Source organism: Siniperca chuatsi, linkage group LG23 (assembly GCF_020085105.1).
Source record: "Siniperca chuatsi isolate FFG_IHB_CAS linkage group LG23, ASM2008510v1, whole genome shotgun sequence".
In the NCBI taxonomy this organism is placed as follows: Eukaryota; Metazoa; Chordata; class Actinopteri; order Centrarchiformes; family Sinipercidae; genus Siniperca; species Siniperca chuatsi.
Window position 1 is genome coordinate 1,542,145 of NC_058064.1, and position 26,936 is coordinate 1,569,080.

Consider the following 26,936-nt stretch of genomic DNA (forward strand, 5'->3'; position numbering starts at 1 on the left):
AGCTCTTCATGCACGTCATGATTAATTCACCAAGTCTGTTTTGCTTTTATTAATACAGCAACTTGTCCGACTCAGCCAAGCATAAAAACGTTTTTGAAGTATTTGAAGTTTTTCTTCGAATTTTCTGCGTTTCCACTCTTCTGTTACGCACAAATTCAAAATGTGCCGTGTGTAATCGGGGAGAATCACCAGGTGGAGGTGGAAATAAGCAGCTGTTTGCTAATAAGGTGATGATATGTCAACGTTGTGTTCATAACGTGTCCAGGTTTAAAGACAGGTTGAGACACTTGCTCAAGGGAACGTCAGCAGCAGATACTGAGTGAGAGGACAGTATTGCAGTGTGCAGTATTTTTTCCCATCCTTCATTTCTCCTGCTGGTTTTGGGGTTTGAACCTGTCTGACCTTTTGCCACCGCAGTAAGAGAAACTTCAGCCAGGTGTTTTGCAAGTAAAACGCCCGCGGTGTCTCGAGTATTAGCATTAAGTCTGTCGTGCATAAGCCTCGAGTTTTCCTTAATTTTACCCCAGCTCACACTTCAAAGAGAGCGCATCATCACAGCCAGTAAAACATAATCCTCCCACACAAACAGCTGTCTGTCAAAGCCTTTGGTCCACATTCAACCCTCAACGGCGGATTCTCAGCCTCTCTGACGTGTCAGTAAAAACTCTGGAGCAGAAACCTTTCAGCGGCTTGGTCAGCGAATGGGAAAGTGTAACCTGAGATCAGTTTAATGTTTCCAGTTTGTCTAAAGTTTCACGTCTTGGATCTCTTTTTGTCACGTTCTTCTCTCTTTTCCACTGAAACCTGAATGTGGTCAGTGATGTAAGACAGCACTGACCTTTTTGTTTGTTTTGATTTTGGATGCTGATACGTCGATATATTCCAGATGTTGCCTATTGCACAACACTGTGCTGAGATGGATTCAGATGACCTACCTAAGCCCGAGGGACTCAACGAGGACTGAAATCTCAATGATTACAACTTTAATGACAATATTTGTTTAGGTTGTAAGTACGCATTGAAACACATGTTGACACCACAGGTATATGTAACCTACAAAATCCTTAACTTTTCAACCAGGTGTGGCAGGATTTAAACACCGCATACAGACACTGTATGCTGTACGATGTCTTCGGAAAGATTCTGTCAAATGAGGCAGAAAGGAGGTTAACGTCTCTGAACTTTGACTGCAGAAGAGGCTTGGTGAAGTTCAGAGTAAAAGCAGACAGGGCAGGATTTCAGAAATACAGAGAATATTGAGTTGCAGAACCCCACCCGAGACATCAACCACCAACCAAACTCTGTACATTTTTTGGGTATTTAAATAATTGTATTTATTCATTTAACATTAACTGTTGAATCATATTTTTATGGTCTGGTACCAAGAATGATACTTTCATGTAAATAAACATTAGAATCAGCCTTAAAAAGACAAAAATGTGCAATATGTGTGTATTGCACATGCTCACAATTTGTGTGTTTCACCCAAAATGTCAGAAATGTTACAGAGGACGTGACCTCGGTGTCCTCAATGGTAACTCCGGTCCTGAAACCAAAGCTGCACTTTGTCCTGAGACCTGACTACAGCTTGGAAGGTTCATTTTTAGGCTCACCTAATTACACCTAATTTTAACTCACCTAATTGACAGGAGATAAACTGCAGGGTGTGTCAGGCCTGCTGTTGTTTACTTCAGGAAAAGGACGCTCTCGAAAAGCAGCCACTTGCCTGCTTGTTTGAGGAAATAACACCGGAGCTCCTGTTTGCCTTCTGCGTCTGTGTACATGGAGCGTTCGCCTGCTTATTTATGCTCATTATGTTTTTTCCATCCCGGTCTGAGGGCGGCTGTAGAGCCGCTGACTTCCTGCCAAATGTGTGCCCTAGTTGCAGTTGGCAGCACTTCCCAGGCCGCAGTCCAATGTACACCGTGCACCTGTCGGGCCTGACGGGACAGGGCAGCCTTGTTTCTACCTGCGAGGAAAAAGAATGCGACTCTGCAGGCTTTTGCTGGCTTCGGGAAGGTCTTCACTTCTGTAAACTATCAGCAGAACCCTGTCTCAGGATGGGAAGAGGCTGGATCAGGGTCGTGTGTGTGACTGAGCTCGAGTCTGTTATGACTCACAAAGTAAAGTGACAAACCAAAGCAAACACGTCGCGGTGAAAGGTTGATGTTGTAGGCATCAGGGCTGCAGGTCTGTTTAAACCGAAGGCCGAAACAGAAACTGTGTCTGTCTCTTTTACACGAACCCTTTCAGAATCTAGTGTCACTACCAAAAATGACTCTTGCTTATCGGGTTATAACCGAGAATTATCATTCTTGGATAATCTGTCGGAAAATGGTGAAAAATGTCCATGACAACTTCCCACAGTGTTGTGTTGTCCCACCAGCAGCCCAAACTGTAAACAGGATATTACATTTACATTGAAACTGGTCACTTGCACTGTTTATTGAGGACACTGCGGTGCCCAGACCTTCATCAGGTGAATAAATGACGTCTTAAGTCAAATAAAAAGGGGCCGAAACATCACTAACAAAGACAGACAGTTTAGAGAAAGAATTGCATTTTACTGAATTTGGTTATTTTCTGCTCATTCATAACAGGTGTAGGAAGCAAAGCAGTTTAATGTAACCATGCAGCAGTTTCAGTTTCACACTTTAACACAAGATAGATGAACATGTTGCTGCCATCGTTTCCACAGAAGCATACCTTTCTCCCGAAATACACTCGAGGAATAATTCTAAAAATACCGCGTTCCCATCAGGAGTCGCTCATCTCACCAAAGCAGAATCATTTTCCACGTCCGGAAGAATCTGCGAGGACAAAGAGACAGAGAGGCGAACTCACAAAGGATGCATCATCTTAAGCTAATGACATTACAGCACAAACACGGCCAGAAAGTTTGGCAGCTGAGTGCAGTTTGCCATTGTTTTGCTTCTGTTCAATGTTCATTTGCAATTTTCTGTGGTGGTCCAAGTCATATTTTTGGGGTTTTGGGGATTTTTTCCTGTTATTTCCTGTTTTATTTTGTAATACTCTCCCTCCCTCTTGTGTCTGGTAGTTTTGCTTCCTGTCTTTGATTGCTTTCTTTGGTTCCACCTGTGTCTCGTCGTTCTTCCTTCGTTCTGTGTCAGCTCGTCGTCGTACCGTGTGCCCTGCGTCTGAGCCCCCGTCCCGTGTACTCCTGCCCACCGGCCCACCTCAGCCTGCTCCGCTGCCTGCCTGTTTGTATCGACTTGTATTAGCTTTAGTTATTAAAGCTCATTTTGCCTGGAGTCTTGCATTTGGGTCCTCTGTGGAACTGAACGTGACATGTTCTTAAGGTGTACTAGCAGATCACATGACATGGTTAAGCAATGTCAAAAAATGTTACATGCAGTTACGAGAACAAAACTTTCCACTCGTGGAAAGAGATGTTTGATTTGAACGAACTTATTCTATTTATAATTAGAACTATTCTAATGATCTGTTAACTCCCCTGCTCTTTCATTGGTTTCTACCTGCCGGGCTTTAACTGTGCGTCGCGCCTCTGGGCGCGTGGAGAGCTGCTTTCTCCCCGACTCTGCTCTCTGCTGGACTGTCACGGTACATAACCAGCGTCTCCGTTTCTCACAGCAGCAGGTTTCATGTTGTTTTCCCCCGTTGTTTGATTCCCTCGTGGTGAATATCAGGTATTGTTCTGTCTCTGTGCCACCTGTGCGCACATGATGTACTGTGCTGCACTTCAGTTACCACCAACTCTCTGAAGACGCTAATAATTTCACCCTAACTGCGGGGGGCTGTTAGCGCTGGTGTTTGTGAATTTGACCTTGTTTTTCAATGAGGTTCATTTGCATAGAAATGGGCCAATTTTGCCCCAAATGTATGCATATTACCTCATTTAGATACCTGCAAATAGCACAGAGACGCTATTTGCTTGGCAGCGCAGTTAAAGGTGCAGTTCACCCTTTGCGGGTGCTTTGAGAATTTCTTTTTGTCATATTTATGGAGGTTTAGCGGCCGCAAAAGCCACTCAGTCCTTTTGTGGATTCACCAGAGTCTTAAACTTTAAAAGATAAGCTAGCTAACGCACAGTCGCACAACTAAAACATAAGCTGACAGCATGCTAACTTAGCTTGCTGCAAAAAAGGCCAACAGGTGTCAGATGACCCAAAAGTCTTGTTTAATGTTGATGCATCAAACTGTGCATTAGTGTATTCAATTTAATCTCAGTAAATCCAGAGTGTGTGTTTTGTTCTGGCTACATGCAGGTCTCTGTCGAGCTGTCAGGTCTCTGAACCTTGGTGAGAAATCCTTTTCATCTACAACACAAAACATACACTTCATCCGGTGCCACGACATACATTATCACATCAAAGAAGTACAGCGTGAGTGACGGTCTGATCCTCAGCATAAATTAACACATCAAATCCAACATTATAGATGTTAATCTACATTTCTAAAACCAAGTCTCACTTTGAAGTAAAGCCTGAGTATATTTCAATCAGGAGACACGAGTGAATGGTGGTGGAGGGGCGCTCGGCCGTTGCATGAACGCACTGAAGGCAGAGAGAGAATCCTTTTTAAACTGATGGTAGTAAGATGATAGGCTGACGGTGAAGGTGTGTCTCTGTGCTATTGGATAGATGAGACCAGCTGATGGAACAGCTGACGTCCCGGTTTGACAGCCCCGGATGATGACAGCAGGAAATACGAGTGAGCGTGCGTGAGAGGAGTGAACGGCAGGATGGTACGAGAATGAACTATGCCGAGCATGCACGAGTACAGTGTTCGAAAAACCATGTGACTGCGCATCACTTGACTGAGGCAGAGGAGTGGTCGTCGGCTTCAGCAGAGCACCTCATCTGTTTCAGATCTTGTGTGTTTTGAATTGAATTCTATCCTGAAACTTCTGTCAGACCAGTTGAATCCATTCGCACCGTTGCTTCGCCACCGGTGCCTTGGATCATCAGGTCTTTGTTCATTTCCCCCCGACAGCGCTTAGGAAAGCTGTGTGAAAAGGCGTTTTTATTTCCCATCTGCACTTCGGCTGAACTATATTTACTCTGAAACCTCCACCTGGCAATTTGAAAGGGCACAACCTCAGTGGCCGCTCATTTGTAATTACATAATGTCCTCCAGCAGCTGAACACACACACACACACACACCTTTTTATTTTTCCCTGAGGTTTTTGCCCCCACTAACTGCGCTGTAAAAGGCATTACAGATGCTTTCTTTGTCAGAAATTCTCCATTTATCAAAATGTTTAGACTAATGGATCAAATGTCTATTTGTAGGAGTTGCTCAAAGGGACAAATCCACAGAGATTTATAACCAGCTCTGCAGCTCTGCTGAGCCTTTTAGCCTCTTTTAGCTCATGGTGGCAATGCCTTAAAGGGACAGTTCGCCCCAAAAATACACATCCTCTCACCTGTAGCGCTGTTTATCATCTAGAGTGTTTTGGTGCGAGCTGCCGAGTTTTGGACGTATGTTTGTTGCTTTGAGCACCACCGCCATATAGTCCCATTATATTCAAACAATGCAGACATCTCAGACAGCTCTCCAAAACTCGGCAGCTCACACCAACAGCTCTACAGGTATAAAATATGTATTTGTGATTTTGGGGTGAACTGTCCCTTTTAAACAACATTTTGTGCGATTTTAAAAAGCCCTGTCAGATGAACTCAAGTAACCCTTCATTGACATTACTTTTAGCTAACTCTTTCTACTTCGCTGCTCACAGTTGCTAACTAGTTTTCATGCATTCTCAACATGTGGTGTCCAGGTGTTACAGCTGACTCAGTATATGGGTATATATATATATATATATATATATATATATATATATATATAGTGTGTCTAATTAGAAAGTATTTATTCTTTCAAATTAGAGCTACTCTCTTTCTACGGACCACCAGGCAACTGTAGACCCCCCCCCCGGGGTACAAGCACTCCTGGTTGGGAATCAGTGTGTAACAAAACAGGGAGTGCCAGCTATTATAAGGTTTTCATATCTTTTTATTTTTTAAGTACTTTAATCCTCCAGCTGTCAGAGTGTCAATCCTCACACATTATCACGTCCAGGCACAGGGGTGTCCATCCAAAACCGGCTCTTTCTGCCCTTTAAAGCTCAGCGAAATCTTCCACCCCAACTTGGACAACAGATTTATTTGTCATCAGCGTGGAACTTTTTTCGGGCCATATTTTGCTTCATGGGATGGGCTCAGCGATCAAAAATAGCCACACTGACCGATGAAAGCGGTGTTTGCGGCACCCGGCAGCAGAAGTCCTCGGCACCTGCTCGTCCCGCCAGTTTGTGAGTGTGTGTTGCCTGGAAACCAGCATTCCCTTTGTCACCGGAGCTGAAAGCTTTAATACGACGGGGCGGCGAGAACTGTGTTGTTTACCTTCTTTTAAAGGGGCAATGAGATATCTACGACTTCTGTCAGCCTCTGTTAGTGATCAGTGAGAAAAGCATCAGAATCAGAATCAGAAATACTTTATTGATCCCCGAAGGGAAACTCTTTCGTTACAGCTGCTCGCCTTTACGTCAGCGCACACAGGAAGAGAAGTACTCAGCAAAAAATATAATACACTATAATACAGGACAGATAAATTAAGTACAAAGTGGGTTTACCGGTTGATGATAATAATACGGTATAATAATACAATGTAATAATACAAGTAGTAAGTAATAGTGCATGAACTGTCAAGTTAAGTGTAGCTTATTAAGATTATAATGAGACGGTGGTAATAGAAGTATAAATAAATATCAATAAATATGGAATTTAAAATAGTATATTGCACAGGAGTATTAACACAGAATATTGCACAATTATTCAAGTATGGCAGAGATGTTAATGATCAATGTCCAGTTTAGTGACTTCGGGTCATACAGACTGACACTTAGAGGGAGGAGTTAAAGAGTTTGATGGCCACAGGCAGGAATGACTTCCTGTGGCGCTCTGTGGTGCATTGTGGGGGGATGAGTCTTCCGCTGAAGGCGCTCCTTTGTTTGACCAGCACGTCATGGAGCGGGTGGGAGACGCTGTCCAAGATGGCGTGTAGTTTGGCCAGCATCCTCCTCTCTGACACCACCGCCAGAGAGTCCAGCTCCACCCCCACAATGTCACCGGCCTTACGGGTCAGTTTGTTGAGCCTGTTGGCGTCATCATCACAAGTTTTCTTCAAACGTTGCATTGAGTTACAGAAGCTAGTGGAACAGAGGCTAGACAGGAAGTGACATCATGACTTTGACTCTATTGCTAAGTAATAAGCTATTTGTAGAGCACTTTAAGACTAAGTTACAAAGTGCTTCAAATAAAGCAACAAACTAAAAACCAAAAGAAAATGGAAAAATGAAAAGGTAAATATATAAGAGATTGAACTGGACCAGAATAAAAATCAAATACCAGTAAAATAGAATAAAAAAAACATGAAAACAAAAAAATAAGTAAAATCAGGTTATGCTCTCTGCCTGTTTTTCTTTAGCCAGTTTTGCCTGTAAAGGATCTGCCCCCCTTGTATTAAAGCTCCAGTGTGTAACATTTAGGAGCAGCTGTTGGCAGAAATGGAATATAATATTTATAAGTGTGTTTTCATCAGTGTATAATCACCTGAAAATAAGAATCATTATGTTTTCGTTACCTTAGAATGAGCCGTTTATATCTACAGAGGGAGCGGGTCCCCTTCCACGGAGGCCGCCATGTTGCACCGCCATGTTTCTACAGTAGCCCAGAACGGACAAACCAAACACCGGCTCTAGACAGGGCCGTTCGTGTTTTTTACGAGTTTCGCGGCCACCATAGTTTCTCATACAGACTTGGAAGGGGAGGGTGAGGCGAGCGGTGTTCAAATGGTTGCAAACTGCAGTTTCAGCGCTACATGCCACTAAATCCTCCACGCTGGGCCTTTAAGCCTCGACTCAGCAAAAGATCTTGACCAAACTTTATTGAGACCCCCGGTTTTAACTGGAACTACTTTCTATTGAAAAAAGCCTTCAATGTTATCTATGTGCTGTAACTGTTTTCTGTAACTGTGTATTATGTTATTTTGGTTTTTAATATTATAAGGAGTACGGTCTACACCTGCTCTATAAGACAGGTGCAATAAGATAACTTCTGTTATATAAATAAAAGTGAAATCAAATTGAATTGTTTTAACTTCAAGGCAGAAAAACTAGACTGAACAAGCAACAGTTCACAAGGGTTGGGGAAACTAAAAACCATGCTTCAAAGGACACCAAGCCCTAACAGATGGATTATCTTACCTGTAATTTGTGTACTGCTGGCAACCAAAAGGAAAGTCTGCTGGAGTCTCACTTTCCTGGAACACACACCTTTTTTTTCAAGAAGTGTACTTTTGACTGAATTAAACCTACCGTTCCTAGAAAAAGCTCTGAGTCAGAGATGATGAAACACCGAGGAAGCAGAGAGGCTAATCACTGACATTTAGAGATGCTCCCACAGAAACAAGTGGAGATCTGCGCGGTGACAGGGGACGTGAGGAAATGAAGATGGACAAGCAGAAACATGAGCACTGAACTTCGAACTTGCAAACAAAGATGATGTAAAGGTGTTGATTCAGCAGACATGAACTGGCCTGCACTGCTGCCTGCATATGAAAGAACTGTGGAGGACATTTTCATTGTTTAATGCTGATCATATGTCTACACACAATTGCCATTGCTTTAGAAAATGTTTGGTGTTATCAATCATAACGCTAAGAACGTGATTACAGAGGCTAAGCTCAGTTTTAAATGTTTCAGCCTGAGCAACCACCTGTCAGCCGGTGGAAATGCTTTCACAAATCCTTTGAAATATCTCAACGTTTACTCGATGAATTGGCACAAGATTTGGTTCGGACATTCTTGGTTCCCAGACGATGTGTCGCCACCATCAGGTCGACATGTTAACATGTCCGACACTTTGGTTTCTGACCAAACACCTGCAGAGCTGCTGACGCTCCCATCAGCCTCAGCTGCACTCTGTGTGCTAACAAGCTAAACTAAGATGGTAAACATAGCTGCTAAACATCAGCATGTTAGCATTGTCATTGTGAGCATGTTTGCATGCTGACGTTAGCAAGTACAGCCTCACTAGCACATGGCTGTAGACTTTTAAGGTAAGGTCACATTACACTTCTGTCCCATTCACTTTTATTGAAGCCAAACGGATGAATTCAAGCATGTGTTTCCTGTTTCGGTGCGTTGTCCAGCCGCCTCCAGCGGACTCACAGGTCAGAGTTCACAGTGTTCAACTCTGACTGAGCGGATGTGCTCGGTCGGCCAATAGAAACACCGCTGCACTGTGTTTAGAAATGCAGATTATTATTCTAGCATGTGTCACTATATTTAGTACGTTATCACACCACCGGACTAATAGGCACACAGCAGATCAGGTAGCTGAGTGGGAGACGTCGGACTGATGACCAACTTTAGTTCAAAGTCAATGTCCTGTTGTTGAGGCATGACAGGGAGAAGGAAAGATGAAGCTCAGATAGAACAAAAAAGAAAGTTCAAGGGTAATAACAGCAAAAAAATCATTAAAAACAAACAAATAAATAAATAGCAAAATATACTTCAGCTTTTTTAACCAATCAAATAGTTTCCTCACGGCCTGGTAACAAACTATCCGTGACCCAGTTCTGGTCTGTGGCCCGGGGTTTGGAAACTCTGGTCTAAAACATCACTGCATGCTGTAGCATTAAGTCCTTTTTATTGTCCACACAAGTATGTGGACAGGGGTGTCCATATACTTTTGGCCATTGAGTATGCGCTACCTGCAGGCCTCAGTAATTGGTGAAGAATTCTGAGCTCGTTTCAAGATACTCAAACTTCTTAGGAAAGTTTTAGTCTGTTTGTGTTGGAATCAGGTTGAAACTCCATCCAGCTGACAGATATTTTCCACTTGTTTTAAGACTCTAACAGACAAAATAACTCGGGGAGATGGAGAGCAGTGTGTATCTGCCTGGTGGACACTGTTCAGTGGACCATCAGAAGCTAATCAACATTGTGTAAGCACAAATACTGAAAGAATTTGCATATTTGCCTGATATTAGACGCGTATTACTCATCTCAGGGGGATTTTCTGCTTGGCACTAATTACTTCCAGACGTATTTCCTCCTGTACAGCACGAGCGGCCTCCAGAATTACCTTGAGAGCTCGATTCTCTCCTGCGGCTTTTATTTCTGAAGCCTCAAAGAGAACTGTAACAGCAAAGACCGAGTCGCTTCCAAAGCTCTTCCCCGTGCAGACGAGCTTTTCTCTCACTGCTTTGATGAGGATTCAGAAATCTGGTAGGATTTCTCTGCTACAACCAGAATTTGCTGGAGTAACACATCTCTCTCTCTCTAGTGTACCAAACAAGATCACCAACATCTCACGAATACACGGAGGGAAGGAAAGGATAAGTATGTGTATGTATGTTTTTGTAAACCTTTATTTAACCACAGTGTGTCTAATGGGACATTTCCATGCTGTATTTGTGCTGCAGGGTCCCAGCTGTGTGGGGGGGGGGGGGGGGGTTCTCACAGTCGGGCTCAAGAAGGACAAAAATGGGCAAACTACAGATTGTTGGGATTGAATATATTTTTTTACTCTGTTAAATAGAAAACAAACTATGTTAAACTAGAGCTGTAGGCTAATGTATTGATAGAAGGTGTTGTTTGTTGCAACTAGAGGAAGAAACCAGCCAAAAGAAACCCACACGACAGCATGTTAGGAGAAAGACGCAGCGTGGTTGACTGCCAGTCACACCAGGTGAGCTAAACTCTACCTGATGACCTGCGACAACAGGAAGCAGCGAAGCCTGTTTTCTCTTAACTGAACGCTCTCATACAATCCAGCAGATGAGCTCAGCAGGAGAACTGATACAAACATATAAAAGAGGTTTCAGTAAAGCAGCGGAGAACCAACCAGTGCTCCTCTGGTGTGACCCCAAGAGATGACCCGTATATCATGACTCAATGAACTGTAACATTAACCCTGCGTGCAGAAGACGTAGATCTAGTTTTACATTACGTTACATTCATTTGGCGTTTTTGTCCAAAGTGAAAAACAATAAGTGCAACCCTCCAAAATCAGCATCTGAAAGCGAGTTAGAGAGCTACATCACAAGTGTTTACTGCTTTTTTAAAGAAATGAGAGGTGAGTAAGTGCTGGCATGGGGTGAAGTGTGAAAAGAAGGTTTGCAGCCGGATGTTTCTGGATTCATATTCCTGCTGCATTCATGTGTGTGTCGCATTTTACTGCTGCAGATGTTTCAGGTCGAGCTCATTTTAACTGCTTTATATACTGTTGGGTAGTTTAACCTGCAGCAATGCATCATGGTCTATAAGGTCATCACGTGTTTGCAGCGTCGCTGTCCCGTGAGAACCACGTATCTCTAAAAAGTCTTCCTGAGCTCAGAGAAACAGCCTGTTTTCAGCTCTGTGACGATGCGTTTCCCAGCTGATCCGAGGGGGGGTTAAAGAGTTTATTCAGCTTCAGGAGGAGGAGAGTTTCCTCAGCACATGAAGGAAACTCTTCATCCTTCAGCTCGTCACAAACACCTGGAGATACAAGGTCTTCACTGGACAGGAAGGGGATGAAGAACTGTAATGAAAATATTTGCCTCTGAGATGTTGCGGAGTAGAAGTAGAAAGTTTCATAAAATAAAAATACTCAAGTAAAGTACTCAAAGAACCTCAAATTTGTACTTAAGTAAATGCACTTAGTTCCATTCCAGCCCTGGACTGGAGGTAGGAAGGAGGAAGCTGTAACAGCGAACGGAGAGGACGGGTGGTGTGACACAAGCGGAGGTTGAACACCAGACAGGCAGCAGCGTTCTGGGCCAGCTGCAGAGGTCTGATGGCAGACGGCGAGGAGGGAGTTGCAGTAGTCCAGGTGGGAGATGACGAGCACCTGGATGGTCGCCGGGCCGCCTCGCTGGTGAGGACGGGGCAGATCCTGTACATCAGGAGGATCTACAGGAGCGGGACAGTTCACATTCCCCCTGCCCCTTACAGACTAATCTAGAGTACAATTATTCCTCTTGGAGTACAAAAGCTCGTCATTGGGGCAGTAGTACTATTATACTACTACAAAAGTATGACACAGTACCCATTCTTGCAAATCCGGTTTCATCCATGATCTGTAGATTCAGAAGTACAATTCTGTACCTCACATGATCAAAATGTACCTCTAGTAAGTAAGTAAACTTTATTTGTAGTTGCAATATGTGATGTGAGAGTTGTGGCTACTGCAGGGCTAATGTAGCGTGAGAATACGCTCTGTGGTACTTGGCAGAGAAAGATCAAAACTGTTAAAAAGCACGAAGGTATGTTGATGTTCAGACCGCATGATAGAATTAAATCCAAGGTGTGTCCATGTTTGTAAGCCAGTTTGTTAACATGCTGTTTAGCATGCGTTATATTCGAAGGCATGAAATGTGCCAAGGTCCACACCCCCGCCCTTCAGTGTCTCTCTGTAGATTGCAGCTGTCCCTCCACCCTTCTTTCCCTCTGTGGACGAACAGGAATAGGTGTAGGTGGGGGGGGGCAGGCCTCAGTCAGTGTGGCAGGTGCATCTGTGCCCAGCCAGGCCTCAGTGAGACAAAGCCTAGATTGTGATCAGTGATGAACAGATACTGTTTGTTAATGCCCTTATGTTAAAAACAGCCATGTTGATTTCTGTTCGTTTATGGGAACTGTAACCAGATTATTTATGTTTGGCCCCTTTATGCCTCCGTTGACAGTGTGATGTCGAGTAGAGACGCCGGGTCTTATAAAATCAACAGGGGTAGGTAGTCAGGGGGAAACACGCTGCACTTTGTTGCGGGCGAGCACCTGAGAGCCCCTGTGGTTGGGGTGCAGTCCACCGCGCAGGACGGCCCCAGAAAACATCAAAGATTTAAGTGACCTTAAATTTGTCACATGCAGTTTTTAGCCATGAATTGAAGCAGAACAGACCACTGAATTTTTCTGTGCGCCTTTTGGAAGTCGGTAGGGTTGCTGAAATTGCAGTGTTTTTTCCAGTGGCTTTAAGGGTGGCGAGAAAAGCTTTAAAACGTTCCTTCAAAGTTGCGGTGGGAAGCGTCCTTGCTGCCAGTGTGTGCCACCATGTTGGACCTGAACAAAATGATCTGATTACCGTTGCATGCTAAAGCCACCGATGTTCCACTGAGCACTGAAATGATTAACAGAGGTGTGTCTTACTTCCTGCTCTGTGTTTGTTTTGCAAATTCCTTTATCACCATCCCTCAGTCAAAATATGAACACTGCTTATCACGCCTCTGTTTGAAACAAAGACCTTTTACTGGCAGCCTCACTGCCGCTCATTTATGTAAAGTCATCGAGATAGCAGTCCTAAAAAAGATAAACACACCTGGGCAGTATTTACATAAAGAGTGTGTGTGGGTGTGTGTGAGTATCAGTGTTGTGTTAAGGAGGAACAGATAAGAAAAATAACAGTGAGCATCCTAATGCCTCAACTGGAACACCAACAGACGTCACGTAACAGCAGAGCTGAAACATGGTCCATCTACTGCTGTTTGGCTTTTTTTCAATGTACACAACACAACAAAGGTGAGAAACAGAAAACAGGGACAGGTGGGGCTGTTGCATCTTTCAATCACAAGTTATTTATATGAGAATTTGAATTTGTAGCGCACATTCTGCTTTCTAAAATGAGTGCCAACGCAGGAAGTATGATGTTTGGTAGAAAAAGGCGAGGGTGTAGATTTTGGGGTGGTGGAGCGGCTCTGATACTGCTGCTGTCCCAGCTGCAACGCTGAAACCACCCTTACAATGTCAGTTAAACAGACTTGTTTTAATTTTAGTCACAATACAATTTTTCATTTTGAAAGCGTATCAAGAGAGGTAGGAGAATTTCTCTGTTGCTGCTTCTAGAGACAGTATTGATATAATTACTAATAATTATTCAAAATCAAAGAAATGATCAATACAGACACACTGTAGCTCAGGATTCTGGGATGGTAGCTGATGGTAACATTCCTCATGACAGTTAATGTGGTGTATAATCAAACCCAAACCATTTGGTACAGAACGTTTAGTTCGTGACTTTCCTCAGGTTGGTACTCCCCACAAGCCAATAATTGCTGTCAAATTACCCAAATAAAGTCTAAGTACATCTCAGCATTTATGTATTTGGGATCAAAGGCCTTCAGACTTGAAGGCAAACCAGCGCAGTGCACGCTGCTGTGGCTCAAGAGAGTGCGCTCTCCACTGGAAACAATGGCCTCGCTCTGCGGGCTGTCGGCGTGAAAGACCTGAGACGCTGCCACTGTTTGTGGTTTCCCAGTAAGTCAACAGCAACATTTGACGAAGAGCGGTGGATCTGACAAAAACATGTGCCAACATTGTTAACCAGAGCTGGGTATGTCTCTGTAGACACATTTGTCGCAGCATCACCCAAGTGTGTCCAAAGCAAAAATAGACATTTGAACATCAGATTCTGAAGGAAAATCATTAATGTATGAGGAGAGGACCTAGAATAGAGCCCTGAGGGACACCGACGTCACAACTGAGAATGGGTGACAACATGTCCTTGATCCTGACACTGATTTCTATTTTCCAAATATGATTTGAAACATCATAAGCAGCAACATATTGGATTTTGCCATTTTTGTAACAGGAACTTACAAGTGTCAAAAGTTTCTGTTCAGTTTAGCAATACTGTGCCAACGACCACTATGAATGCAAGCTGTTGGATGGAATTACAAACGTTTCACAGCCACCTTAGGAGTGTTTGATACTCAAAAGAGAGATTTTAACTGGAGTATCACTTCAGTGGGTCATTATCCCAGCAACAGAAGTGTTAAAAACAAACAATACAAAACAATAAAATTCAGGCTTCATACAAAAACAAATCTGTCTGTGCACTCTGAAGGTACAAACAGCGATGCCAGCGTGCTAATTATTGACCACACTTGTTAAAGTTTAAGAAAGGGAGGAAATAAAAATCATCTCTTGTCAATAAAAGCAGCACTTCAGTCAGAGCGAAGGTGTTTATGTAGGCAGCAGGTAGTAAATCATCTAACAGGGTTAGAGACACATCCATTACTGGTGACATCCATCAACCAATGACAGCGTCACGATCAGAGAGAGAGACAGGCAGAGGAGTGAACACTTCGGATCACAGTGAATCTGCTGTCGGCAAACTGATGAGATCCAAAATTTAGTCTGTGTTGTGATGAATTCCTGCAAGTCAAGTATTTGAATCAAACACGATGAAAGGAAGGTTGAATGAAGCAGTTAGTGAGAACAATATTTCAGTTAAAAAGAGAACTGATGTTGTAGCCTCGTCCCAGATGTCTGAATCGCTGCCGTTGTTCTCGTTGACAGGTTTCAAAAACAACTACGAATATGTAGTAATGTGACGAAGATGTGATTTTTATGAGGAAGAGCAAGATCAAACACTCAAAGAGCTCAGACCCACAGCTGCACAAAGTGATGCATGTGGCAGATTCTCTTGTAAGAGCAAAACAGTGAAAATGTCACAATCTCAGGAATTCTTTTAAACAATTCCTGGATTTGCATTTGCTTCTTTGTAACTTTCCACAAAATATCATTAAAATCTGTTAACACTTCAGGAATCCTACTAAAATACAGAAGAACAAACAAACAGGACTGTGAACCACCCGCCTGGCAGAGGTAATAACACTGAACAAATGTGGTGCGAACAAACAGGCCTGTTTGTGTAAAAGATTGTATTTTAATTCAGAAACATACCTCCAGTCCACATTATCAGCATTCTGGGAGCATGGACGTCTGCAGGCATCGATGCACCCAGAACGTCGTCTAGAATCAGGCCATTTTTTTTTCAGATTTGCACCATTTGCCGTGAGTTCTTGTGGTAAATTGACTCTGACTGCAGAAGAGCCGTGCTGTGCCGTGCTGTGCCGTTTCACTCCTCCCTCCCTGAGACTGAGATGATGAAGTCAGACGCTGCATGTCAGGAGATAAAGCGGCTGCAGAGAGACAAGGACGACCCCTCCTCAACGCTCCACTGCATTACTGCAATCACACTGAATGTGTGTGTGTGTGTGTGTGTTCATGTGTGTGCTCAAAGACGTGTACGTGCTCATTGTAGGCCGGGGGTGGGGTGGGGGTGGGTGGTGGTCTCACTTTCAATCTAAACGCACATAAACAATGTCATGAACACCACCTTCACTCTGAAGCCTTTTACCTGCTGGTCACTGAGACTCTCTGCTGCACCGATCAATAACACTGAGATATTAAAGGTAAATAGGTTGCTGTTATTCAGAAGCTCTTTGGGATCTTTGCTTTTATTTACTGATGTTTTATCCATGGATAAGGTCGATAAGACGATGGCTCCACCAAATTCTTATTTTTTTAGTTCAAATACAAATTAAGGAAATTAACATGATTACCTGCAGTAATTGGTAATGAGTAACTACAGTGGAGGAAATGCTGAAATAGTAGCGTCCCCTAATGGATTATATGGTAATAATAAACCCAGTCTTTTAAAATAAAGGTCGTTGTGTTTTACTTTAGATTAAATGGAAGTTTGTTGGATAATCACAGTAGCTGTTAATCAATAAAAGCAAAATGAGAACAACTTGGTCATGAAGAAAGAAAGGTTACCAGTAAAGGAACGAGGGTGCAGACTGATTCAGAGACCATTAACATATAAGAGGACCTACAATCGAGCCATGAGGGACACCAACATCACAACGCAGTGTGGGAGACAAAATGTCATTGATCCTTACACTGATTTCTATTTTCAATATGAGATTTAAACCAGCAGGAGAATATTGAATTACTGTGAGATAAATGCCGTTAACTGTTAATTAAAGGAATTGTTATGTGAAGGAATGTGTGTGCAGATTGATTCAGTAACTACATTTTCTCTCCCTTGCTGCCGACTCCAAAGTACGTAGTTTTTGAGAAGAGTCAATTTAAAGTCTTGTTAGAGTTCTGTTCAAAGAACAAAATCCAAACTTTGTGTTGAAATGTACACAAAGGCGTTGTCAGGGACAAAAGCAACTCATGCAGTGTAGCAAAAAATGTCGGATAATTTTCCTATTTTTTGGGCTTGTTGTTGAAGTTCATCAAACTGGAAAAAAAAATCTCTTTGTCACATTATACCTGGGCAAAACTCCCCAAAACTCACGGCACAGGATGAATATCTCTTAAAAATGCTTCTGCTAGCAAGCAAGAAAACCATCACATAGAAATAAATTGTATTGAGTGTCCAACCTTCACTTTAAGAGTTTAATGTGAACAATTTCTTACATATGTCAACGAGAAAACAATCCATCCACTGTGCTTAAAAATACATACAAACTCAGTTGGCACACAACTTACTTCACTTACAAAATAGAAAGCACTTACATTTCTTGTATACTAACATCAAAAATGGTGTACTGTGACAATACTGTGAACTGGGAAACAGCTTCGGTCTGTACTGTAGTTTCTGTAGGGCTTTATTCTGAAGCTCCAGTGAACAGTCTCACAGGTTTAATCAAAGGCGTAACCAGGTGTTTACTTCAGCGTGTCTGAGGGCTGTGAGGAAACCACAGCAGCCAATTACAGTGACTAACTGTGCGAGAGCTGCAACACCTTCAGCGCCGTCTCTGTTTAAAGTCAGCAGTCCTAATACAGGAGACTGACTTCTACCTGCAACTCCCACTTACTGTAAATCAATGTCTGCGCTGTCTTTCTTTCAGTAACGACCCTGTGTGCTGCAGAGGGAGGAGGACGTGACTGAACCTCACTCTGAGAAGTCTGCAGGATTCTTCTGTCGTCCTCACAGCAGCTAATTTAGGGTACAGCCAAATCTGGATGTAAAAATGACTTTTTTACATTTAAGGTTCATACTGGCGATTTAAAGGGAAGCAATATTTGAAAGTTGTTTTTTGTCAGCTTTCACATGATCTCAGGGAGCTTTGGTTCAATATTTCTCAGCTTTCCTGGAAAAAAACGTGCCCCGCAAGCTAAACTGATGCTCCAAAAAACGATTTCTTCAGCACAGTTATGATGTTTTTCAGGTAAACTCAGCATTAGTCCCAGTTTGTGCCGCTCACATGACCTTTAGATTGAAGAATTGTTGTGTCTAAAAAAAATAAAAACAGAAGGTCAACACTTACTGCTGTAAAGGTTTTTCCTGAAAACATTCTTCTAGTCGGGGTGGGTGTAGATCCCTAAAGTATCGATACAGCGTCTTCTTTTGAGCATCGATTAAACAACGGATCAGTCTCTCTGCTCTACTGCCTCTGCAAACAACGTTCACGAGGTTTGAGTTTGTTGCAGAGTCTGGACGAAACAGCTGCCTGAGACGATGCAGATTTATATGTGTGAGGGAGTCGGCTTGTTGAGGTCCAGGTTGTGTGTTGGAAACAGGTGTACTACAGTTACAGCGGATGGAAGGTAAATCCCGAACACTGTTTTGTATGCAGGAAGTTTCTGTCTGCTCTGTCTGTTTAAGTCACTGAGCATCTTAAAAAGATGTGACAAGCACCTCAGATAGAAGAAGAAGATGTGACGCGTTCAGCTCTTTAGATAAAATCCTGTGTGAGAGCAGCAGAGCACCGACAGATAATCTGCTGGGACACAAAATGTCCGATCACCTCACGATCTTATTGGTTTGATATGTTGATCGCCTGTTTGATTGTTATTGTAGGTGGAGAAGATGTATTCCTTCTGGATCTTTTATGAACATTGTTTATTGTTCATCCAACAATGAGAGTTTTAGTCAATATTGGCCTGTTTTCACCGTCTTTTAACCTGCTATAAGTAACATTTATTCATGATATTATTATTATTATTATTATCATCAGTTTTGTACAGGCCCACATAATGTTCTTGAATTTTTTCTATATATATATATATATATATATATATATATATATATATATATATATACATATATAATTACCAGGCTGTATATATTATGTACATATGAAGGCCTTAGGATGAAAACATGGTTAATAAAGTGAGCACTAGTGATTAACAGTGTACAGGATTCTTTGTCTCCTCAACAACAAGCTAATTAGCATCATACTCAGCATCTCATTAAGGGGCACCAGTGGTAACCAATCAGATCCCAGTTGGGGCCAGTGCAGCAGCCGCTCACAAACTAGCAAATTACATATTTAAAGTCTTTTTTTCAGATTTTTCTGTCATTATTTAAATGTGTATTTATCTACTTTACAGCACAACAGATGTGTGTTTTTTTTATCAGGTTCATTTTTCTTCAGTGAAGTCAGTGTCGGGGTCATGAGGGGCCCAGACAGGTTAGGCCACATTTATTCATTTACAGTGTGCAGATTTAATTAAACATACTGTAATACTTGAACAAACTGTCTGAAAATATTACAATAATGATGTTAGGGTGCTGTGATGACATCATTCAAGTGTGGTTGGTTATTTTGGTATTCGTCGTGTAAACCGTTACAGTTTTATACGTTTTTGTTTGTTTTTCTTGGCGGCTCACTTTCCGTTGATATGGAGAAGTTTTATTGTGTTGGCTAAATTTCAGTTTGCTCATGTCTTTTGCGTAAAGTACACGTACCTTCTGTAAACTCTGAATATTGTGGGTTCTGTTAGTGAAACAAAAAACATAACAAAAAAGTGGTTGCCTGGCTTAAATACACCACATTCCTGTTCCAATGCTTTTACCTTTCAGTATCGTTTTCAGTAATATGAAACACTATAAGTAAAACAAAACAAAACTAACTGTAAAAATAACTTGTTTTACAAACAGGGAGGTAATAGTAGGTTGGAGGAGGGATTCAAATATGTTTAAGGCCCAAAAAATGCTTAATCCGGCCATGGTAAAATCAGACAAACATGCTGATAAAATTCCTTCACCCTGAATCTACCCCAGGTTTACATCATCTGTATGAATCACTCCAGTATTCTGACTTAATGTTCGACCTCTGAGCCAGAACTTTCTGACATTAATCATAAAAAGTGATGAAAATGGAATAACATGGAACCGAAAGCTCCACTGAGGAGCAGTGTCGCCCAGCTGCTCTGCCTTCGTGGGCATCACTGGCATTATCTTATTATTCATGACGATGGCAGTGACAAGTGTGTGAAAGTTTTTTTTGGGGGGGGGTCACATGGTGGGGGAAAGAAGTGCAGAGTGAGAGATGTGCAGCCTTTGGCGGTGCGACAGCGGGAGGCTTTTCAGCGCCCGTCATCTGAGCTGTCGTATTGTCCCTGCAGCGAGAGGCGCGGCAGGAATGCTTTGCTGGTGCTGGTGGTGGTGGGGGTCTATACTTAGACGATTGACTGCATGCTGCACCTGTCCCCCGCCGTCAGCACGCCACTCCGGGAACCCTCAGAGAAAAACTGCTGAAGCTGGTTTTCTTCACAAAACTGCAAATCCTGCGGGGAGGCGGTAAGGACATGACTGCTCACATCATACACTGATGAAAGATGTGACACCGGTCTGTTTATCGGCAGTTACGTCCCTGAATTATACAGCCCACATGTTCAGCTGTGACAGGGTGTAAACACGCAGGCTAAACTGGTTCAGACAAGCTTCACCTGTCCGAGTTAGCTGGGATCCTCCTGTGCACTGAGAAACATCTCCGTCTTTTGTTTGTTCCAATATAATCTCACTGACACAGATGAGGATTTCATATTGATCACCGTTCAAGCCAGAGTGATTACTTCTCTTTGTGTCTGTCAGCAGATCAATGCAGTTGAATCGTGATATTCTATAATCAATGCACTGATATAATGAATGAATCATTACAGCCCCGAGGGATGATAATTGCGAGTCGGAGTCTCAGTGGGAAGACAAAATTAGAGGATAATTGTTGTGCTAAAAGCCTCCCATTAGTGGTGTCATACATCTGCTGTTAGTTAACCCCCCATCTGTCTGATGGGTCCTGCTCAACACGCCACATCACTGTGAATTACTGCAGCGGCACCGGGTCTGTGAACTCAGCAGCAGTCGGTCTGTAAATGCCTCGAGGCTGCAGCACCTCACCTCCCTCCATACCTGCCCACACAGCGGCCTGCAGCCTCAGTGGGAGGAAGGACGTCCAACAGAAACATGGGGTGAGAAATAGATACATTTCTGTTGGGGGAACCCCCCCAAATATTACAAAAAGTAGTCCAAATGATCACAAGCCACTCAAAAACCAAACAAAAACAAGTTTACCTGCCCATTCAAAGAAACGTGGGTGGAAAACATGCCAATCTGGCAACACTGGCTGTAGTTACAGTTGACAACAACATCATGTCCTCTGTGCTGTGCTGAAAACTTAAGGGTTTGAAATGACATGAAGAGGAGTTTATGATTGCACACATGTTTGGGTTTAGCCATGCTAGCTGCACGGCTCTGTGGACGGCAATGTCAGTCTGTCGGTCGGTTCGCAACTTTGGGTTCAGACTGAAACAGCTGCTGGACGGACTGTGATGAAACGTGCTTCATCGTTCATGCTCCCCTCAGGATGAACTGTAATAACTCTGCTGATCCTCTGACCTTCCATCTAGCGCCACCATCAGGTCGACATGTTAACGTGTCTGACACTTTGGTTTCTGACTGAACACCTGCAGAGCTGATGGCGCTCCCATCAGCCTCAGCTGCACTTTGATGAGCTAATGTTAGCATGCTAACACGCTAAACTAAGATGGTGAACATGGTAAATATACCTGCTAAACATCAGCATGTAGCTCTGTGATTATGAGCACGTTAGCATGCTGACGTTAGCATTTAGCATTAGTCTGATCCCAGCATTAGACTCGATAAATAATTTGGACCAACTCACATGCCGTAAAAAGCACTGCTAACGTCTTGTATACCAAAATTGTGCTCTGTCAACATTAATACATTGTGTATTGACAACAAGGTCGTGTCCTCTGTGCTATTCTGAAAATGTAAGGGTTTGTAATGACAATGTACAACATTCAATGAAATAAGGAACGTTCACTTTAACAAGTTCAACTCTGTAATCTCAGATTTCAAAGAGCTAAACGAGCTCAATATTAAAAATACTCCCAGGAGAATAAAAAAATACTAAAACTTTATTTATGGAGCACTTATCAAAACAAAGTACAAAGTGCTTCACAACAAGAGAAATAAAACACCACAGTGAATGACGAAATATAAAGCAATAAAATAAACAGCCAGTTCAGGTAAAATCAGGATCTCCTTTCAGAGAAGGCCGGGCCGATCCTGCTGCTCAATATGTATCAACATGCCACAACCTGAGGTCACACACACACACACACACACACACACACACACACACACACACTTGCAGTGTTTAGTTTTCACTTTTTGTATTTGTATGGTTTTATTTTACACTTGCTTTGGCAATGTTAACATCTGTTTCCCATGCCAATAAAGCCCCAGTGAATTGAATTGAATTGCGTATACCTGATCATAGCAGGCATTTTTGGGAAGTGCAGCGCAAAAACTGTCTCTGCCACCAAAAAACGTTTATAGAAATATAAATGAAGCCAGGGCAGGTTTTAAACGGGTATCAAAAAGCGAAACAGCGAGCTGTCACACAGATCGATTCAGGAAATAAGAATATGAGAGGTCTCTGTGTCACTCCTCCCCTCCCCCACTCCTGCTGCAGGTAATTAGGTCATTGACAAGGACATGGAGTCCCCCCCCCCTTTGCCTACGTGACAATAAAAGCCTAATCACATCAGCAGCCATCTCCTCCTGTCTCAGTTCTGATGCTGTTTTGTTGAAACAGAAACCTTTAGTGTTTCAATCTATCCTTCAGTCTATCACATCTGTCACATCTGTCAGCTCCCTCCTCCGGGACTACAGCGGGAGGCGTAGTCAGCTGTCACCAGCAGCTAATGTAAAAGAAAAATCCATTCTGTAAATCATCTGAGACACTTACATCTCATCAGTTAATGCTCGGTGCACTCTGGTGATAAAGAGTTGTTTTAGTTTTATATTGGACATCTTCTCATCCAGCCTGCCTTCTCTGCTTCTACTTCTGTTTTCCTACATTACCCAGAGTGCCTTTCAAAAGAAGCTGTTACGTCTTAACAAAGATGACTGTAATTGGTTGTGTGTTTTTTAGTCTTTCCAAAACCAAAAACAGAAGAGCAAAAGCGTAAGGAATGCATTAAACAGTGTGTTTGTCTGTTCTAATGTAAGCAAACGTTAGCATGTCCGGCTAACTAGCTTATTACCTACAATAGCAACCAAGCGTTACTTCCAAGCCAAGAGTTCGTATTAGCTAACTACATTGGTCTGTTGGGCTGCAGGTTGCGATAGAAACACCGACTGTGTGGAAGCCGGTCCTGTATGATGCTATATCTGAGTTTAGGCTAACGCTAGTGGCGCTTTGCTATTCTTTACTGGATTTTACTATAGATACGTTTTCCAAACTCATCGGTTACGGTCAGTCCGCATCTTTAAAGCCTTTTCATGCCTTTTTATGTTTTAAAGTGAAACATACTGTGTGAAAATACAAACAATAAAGTATAAATCTAAAGTAACGTTTGTTGAGCTTATGTATTTCTACAGTAAACATCTGAACTTTATGAATGTTTTCTTATAATACTATACTAAAGTATTTGGGGCTACCTCTACCTTGCAATATTTAAGCAATGCTGTTTCCTTATTTCTGTCTTCTACATGGATGATGACTTTTTGCATGTACTCTAGCCATGGTTGGATTACTTAACGGGCTTCTGGGCACAGGCCCAGGGACCCAATGGTCAGGGGCCCCCTTGACTTTACTGGCCGAAAGCGACACAAATTGACCACAAAAGAGATGCGAAATTACTATAAACCAGCTTGAAAACACAAAACAAGCAGCCGCGTCGTTTGTAGTTGTTTTGTGTCTCTTTCAGTCTGGGCTCTTGCTCCTATGTAACATCGTTACACGGCGATGAGTTAGCATGATATCATGTATGTAGCCATCAAATGCATATTTAAGACCCTTTTGCAGGTTTCTCATTTTGATACATGTCAGCTGGAGACATGCAGACATGGAAAACTCATGACGATAAAGGTAATGTTAACTCACAGAAATATTAACATTAACATTGATTAACTAGCTAGCTACAGCTCATAATATCTGCTACAGACAGTTGTGATTTGACAGTTGTTGGCTAGAAATGAGACGCTCCCACAGCGGCTCTATAAATGCCCATCCTCTGGGATTTTAGGGGTGGATGCATGTATTTTGTTTCCTTTTTCGATCACTGTGACATCAGATTGTCTAAATTTTGAAATTGATTCAAAGAAATAAAGAAAATAAACCACTTCATGGACCTTTCCGTTGTAATAAGTTTATTCCTGGAGGGCAACAACGTTGTTTCTCTCCACAGTAATGAACTGGAGCAGCAGTGTGAGTGGTACTTTGTAATGGGGGCCCACACATATTTGTCTGTGCTATTTTCACACGAGGGAAACCCAAACCTCATGCAGGGCTGAAACTGCTGAGTAAGAGGACTTGGAGGACGGTGCGTCTCTGGGGTCGAGGGCCGACAGACGGGGCTTCACCTCCAGCCGACACTCGACACGTCAACTTCCAGCTCCTGACATCCAGTAAATGACATAACTCTGCTGAGAGACAGCTAACATGAAGACGCTAACATCTCCACCTTCATGACATGCCAACCTCTGACATATCTTCTGTCAACTTCAATTCTGTTTTATTTCCCTTCAGACTATATTTTTCTTCCTTTCTCCAGTTTTCATGGCTCTGCTCCCACTCTGTGTAATGATGCAGGGCAGCCGATCAGCTGCAGAGTCTGTCTCTCCGCCTCCGATAATTATCATCTTCTGGACAGGAAGATCCGGCTAATTGTTAGCTTCAGCTCGCCCTTTGCTTCCCCCTCATCACTGCTGCCTGAACACAAGAAAACATCAGAGAGAAATTCAGATTTAAGGAGGCTTGGAGGTAAAGAGGCTGAGCAGTAGATGAAGGGTTTCACTGTCAGACTGCTATAAGCCAACAAGGAGGCGTGCAAATCTCTATTTCCATAATGCGACAATCAACTTCTAAGCTCATTTTAGAGTGTAAACGAGTGAAAACTGAATTGGGTTGCAACTAAAGTGGCAATTCATGAGAGTATGAAGATTCAAACCTCAGTATTTTTGGGGTTTGTGCAAATTCCTCATAATAGTATGGCTTGCATGATCGTTATTTTGTGATTAAAGAGACTTACAATTTCCCCTCCAAATACAGACAAGCAAGCACTTCGACATGTAGACAGAAGTATTGGAGCCGTGAAACGCCCACTTGCATGGGATGGGAAGTTATCTATTCACACGGGATACGAACCCCGGTCTCCCATCGCCGCCTAACAACAAATGTAACAGCCTCCTGGCTCACTTATAGTGCATTACTTTTCCTAGGTTTAAGTACGAACAGTGGATGAGAACAGCCTGAACCAGCACATGAATGCAGCAAACGAGCAGACTTTTCATATCAATCAGCGCTGTCAGCGACATTACAGTAACACAACTTCAATATAAACCCAGACATGATGACTTTAACTATATTGCAAGATGCTTTTTATGCACTGATCTTTAGCCCTGCTCGGTGTCGCTCTAGGAATGTCAGTGTCAGTCGGTCTTGACCACTTTGCTAAAAGCTATCAGATGGATTGGACTGAAATTTGGTACGGACATTCATCGTCCTCAGGGGATGAATCCTATTAACTTTGGTGACCCCCTGACTTTTCCTCTAGCGCCACCATGCTGTTGACATTTTAGTTTTTTACTGAAATATCTCAACAGCTATTGGATGGATTGTAATGAAATGTGGTTCAGACATTCATGTTCCCCTCAGGATGAACTGTAATAGCTTTGGTGATTATTTGACTTTGTGCTAACACGCTAACCTAAGATGGTGAACATGGTAAACATTACATCTGCTAAACATCGGCATGTTAGCATGTTGATTGGTCACGAAACAATTTGACTGGACAATGTTGTAATTATTTAGATGTCTCACTCTGCACCACAGTGACGGACTGACCAGCTGACTACACAACCAGCTTTGGGATCCTTAAAACACACTGATATGCAGATATAATGAAACATGTTTTAAAACACATTAACACTGGAAACTTATGGCTAATTCACTCTGCCGATAATCAACCTACCCAACATAATTCATTATCAGTGTATAGCATGTATATGTCGGCCCTGCAGCTCTGAATTCTCATCTCAAGATGATCAAGACAAACTACAAAAGTTGTTCGATGAGGCATGTGCGTCTCTGCAGGAGGTCACAGCAGGACGGCGAGTGTGGAGATGAAAAATCCAGCGAGTAGCGACGGTTTCATATGGTGACTCCTGAGCTGTCAGAGAAAGGACAAAGCGTTTGAGTTTCAGTTTGTATCCTGCGGCTGACCACAGTGAGGACAGGGGTAAGGAGGCGAAAGACAAACCTGAGACAGAGGACGTCTGAAAGTCTGAGCGCGACAGTGAAAGAGAGAAAAAGACAGGAACAAGTTGAGATATGTTTTCTCTGCCCGGTGACCTCTGCACCGAGTGAGCCGTTCAATACGTTATCTCGAAGCCGCTCAATAAACTGTAATCAGGATAAGGAGGATATTTCTGGAGTAGTCAGCAGTCGTTCTGCTCCTAGTGTTTCCTTCCAGAAAGACCTTGGACTTAACAGAGAGCCTCAGTCTGTTTAATGTAGTGTACCTCCACACACTGTGTTATGTTTAGGCTGAATTATTTTAAACTTGGAAACGACCAATGTGAAAGCAGTTGCTCGCAGTAACAATCCCACAGAGAATTGTCTCCATCACGGCAGCTCTACGGCGCTTTTTAGCCTCTTTTAGCTCCTAGTTTTGTTTTTTTCTGACACATTTCCTGTCTGGCTCCACACAGCTGGCCGGTCTCTGCGTGAAGGAAAGGTGCTGGGGGACGGAGGTCATCGAAGCTGTTCGACCATCCGACAATCGCTTCTGATGGAGAATACTGGCCACTCGGCTGCCTGTTCGGCTCCATTTGTGGGTACGATTCATTCACAACAATGG

The 26,936-nt window shown here is 42.8% G+C and overlaps 1 long non-coding RNA gene across 1 annotated transcript; it reads right to left on the reverse strand.

Annotated features, from left to right (window-relative positions):
* Positions 1 to 24,208: 24,208 nt before the first annotated feature.
* On the reverse strand, positions 24,209 to 26,469 carry LOC122871526. The gene is made up of 3 exons (XR_006376897.1): positions 26,337 to 26,469; positions 26,049 to 26,246; positions 24,209 to 24,787 (listed from the first exon to the last, which is right to left on the reverse strand). It is a non-coding gene; the product is annotated as an uncharacterized LOC122871526 (long non-coding RNA).
* Between the last annotated feature and the right edge of the window lie 467 nt (positions 26,470 to 26,936).